Source organism: Jaculus jaculus, chromosome 13 (genome assembly GCF_020740685.1).
Source record: "Jaculus jaculus isolate mJacJac1 chromosome 13, mJacJac1.mat.Y.cur, whole genome shotgun sequence".
NCBI lineage: Eukaryota > Metazoa > Chordata > Mammalia > Rodentia > Dipodidae > Jaculus > Jaculus jaculus.
Window position 1 is genome coordinate 71,034,319 of NC_059114.1, and position 3,290 is coordinate 71,037,608.

Genomic DNA, 3,290 nt, shown 5'->3' on the forward strand with positions numbered 1-3,290 from the left:
AATTCTTACCTTCAGTTCGTGTTACCTCAGCATTCCAAGAGAGGTGTTCTCGTTGATGAAGAAAAAACAGGAGCACACACACACGCCTTGCAGGTTTCGCCTTGGTTTGCTCATCTGCATGACTGTGTCACAAGGGCCATGACCAGTAAAAAGAGCAATGGGACACCTGAGACATAAGCTACAACGGTGATGAGTGTATTCATCTTCCCTGCTTATGTATATATATATATATATTTTTTTTTTAATTTTTTTAAAAATTATTTATTTATTTATTTATTTGAGAGCGTCAGACACAGAGAGAAAGACAGATAGAGGGAGAGAGAGAGAATGGGCGCGCCAGGGCTTCCAGCCTCTGCAAACGAACTCCAGACGCATGCGCCCCCTTGTGCATCTGGCTAACGTGGGACCTGGGGAACCGAGCCTCGAACCGGGGTTCTTAGGCTTCACAGGCAAGCGCTTAACCGTTAAGCCATCTCTCCAGCCCCTGTGTATATTTTAAGTGGTATTCTTCAGGCATCAAAATTCTGTACAGGCTCAATTATAGTAAAACAAATAATTGCCCAAACCTTTCATAATTAGGGACTAAAGAGAGAGAAACAAAATAATTCTCAGGTTTAAAAACAAGAAATAGGAACCAACAGAGATCACATAATCATCTGCTCTTTGTATCATCATAGGGTCTGTATTTATGGCCATATGTCAAGCATTGAAGGAATTTCTTTTTATCTTATAACCCAACAAGAGGTAACGCTTGCCAAAAAGGACTTTTATATAAAAATATTAGAGAACCGTAAGACATTTTTATTAGAATATACATATTATTTATGTGTGTGTGCGTGTACCACAGTGTGTGCACAGAGGTCAGAGAACAACTTTAAGACGTCTGCACTCTACCTCCTTTGAGACAGGGTCCTTGTCACTGTAGATGAGCTGCCAGGCTGCTAGGGAAGGCCAGACTAGTGGTCTCAGGAGCTTCTTCTGGCTCTGCCTCCCATTGTCACAGGCATGCTAGGATCACAGATGCACACACCACTTTGCATCTGGCATTATGTGGATGTTGGGGTATTGAACCCAGGCTGGCAGACTTTGAAAGCAAAATCATTTAGCCACTAAGACATCTCCCCAGCCCTAGCACATATTGATTGGAAAAGTAATAGGTTTCCTTATGACATTTTTATAAATATATTTATACATACTATACATATTCATCCCTCTCCTCCCATGGCTCTCTTTTTTTTCTCAATTTTTATTAGAATTTTCCATGATTATAAAAAATATCCCATGGTAATACCCTCCCCTCCCACTTTCCCCTTTGAAATTCCATTCTCCATCATGTCCCCTCCCCATCTCAATCAGTCTCTCTTTTATTTTGATGTCATGATCTTTTCCTCCTCTTATGATGATCTTGTGTAGGTCATGGATATCCAGGCCATGTTATGTCTGGAGGGAGCACGCTGTAAGGAGTCCTACCCTTCCTTTGGCTCTAACGTTCTTTCCGCCACCTCTTCCGCATTAGACCTTGGAAGGTGTGATCAAGATGTTACTCAGTACTCCAGTCACTTCTTTTCAGCACTATGATACCTTCTGAGTCATCCCAAGGTCACTGCCACCTGAAAAGAGAAGATTCTCTACCCAAAGTGAGAGTAGCATTAATATAAGGGTATAAATATTAAGAGAAGTGCTTAGTGGGCAGTTTGATAAGCATAGTATATACATTTCTCAGACATCAGCAGATGTTACACCCCTAGGGCTCATGACAACCCCTATTTTAAGTTTTCAGTATGAGGGATGTGTTCCCTCCATGCAGCGGGCCTCCAGTCCAATTGGAGGGCAGTTGGTTTCCACCATGACAGACATGCCACTATTGCACCCGTTGGCTCATTTGGCCTGGCTGGCCAATTATAAGGCTTGCAGTGTCTACTGTTGAGTATCTTCACTGGTGGTATCTCTTTCTCCCATTGAACTGCATGTAGAATGGCTTCTTCCAGCTTTGTCAGCTGGTCTATACGAAGGAGGTTATCAACTCAGTTCTAGTAGGATTTCTCAGTGGCCTTGCAGCCCAAGTATGTGGAGTCTTCAGCAATAGGGTCTTACCATCTATTCCTGGTGGGAAAACAAGGGCCTTGGCAATGGCCTGTAATGTTTTGGGGGCATCAGGGACCTCCCTGGCCTACAACTCACTGGAGGCATCCCAATCATAGCACTGAAAATTTTCTAACAACGATCTATGGCTCCTGAGTGTTCCACTGTCTGAAACCAGAGGATTCCATATGATTTATTTGCATCCTCTTAGATTTTTATTAGCCCTCCCTCTACCTTTCCTTTACTCAATCTCTTCCCCTGACCTCACTTTGGGCCTTTTCATCCCCGTTAGGCCCTCTCTTACAGGACCCTTTCTCCTCCCAAATTATTTCCCCTTCTGATTTCATGTCACTTTTATTCCATTCTTTTTTGTTCTTCACCTATCTCTTGTTTAAGTATTTATTTACTTATTTATTGAGGGTGGGGAGAGAGGCAGGCAGATAGAGAGAATTGGTGTGCCAAGGTCTCTATCTGCTGCAAAGTAACTCCAGATACCCATGTCACCTTGTGCATCTAGCTAACGTGGGTTTTGGGCAATCAAACCTGGGTCTTTAGACTTTGTAGGCAAGTGACTTAACCACTAAGCCATCTCTCCAGCCCCCACTTATCTCTTTTTTCTTTCTCTGTGGTCCCTTTTCTGCTAGTAGCATCTTCACACACACACACACACACACACACACACACACACACACACACACACTTAAATCTAGACTCATAGATGAGAGAAAACATGAGGTATTTGTTTGAGTCTGGGTTATTTTGCTTAACATAGTGATCTCTACATAGTTCCATTCACTTTTCTGAAAAGGTCATGATTTCATTGTCCTTTACACCTGGACAAAATCTCTTGTGTATATGTGTCACATTTTCTTTATCCATTCACCTCCTGATGGACATCTAGACTGATTCCAATTCCTGACTATTGTGAATAGTGCAACAATTGCCATGGGTACACAACTGTTTCTGTGGTATGTTGAATTAGAGCCTTTAAGGTATATACCCAGGAGTGGTACACTTGGATCATATGACAATTTCCCCCATTCTGTAAAGTATCTCTTCGCTCTAATGGTTATTAATTTTATGTAACATATTTACTATTCTGAGGGGATTATTTCCCTATAAATAATATAGTTCAGAAATCTTGAAATGCTTCACCTATATTTTCCCCTAACAATTTCAGGGTTTCAGGTCTTATATTTAGATCTTTG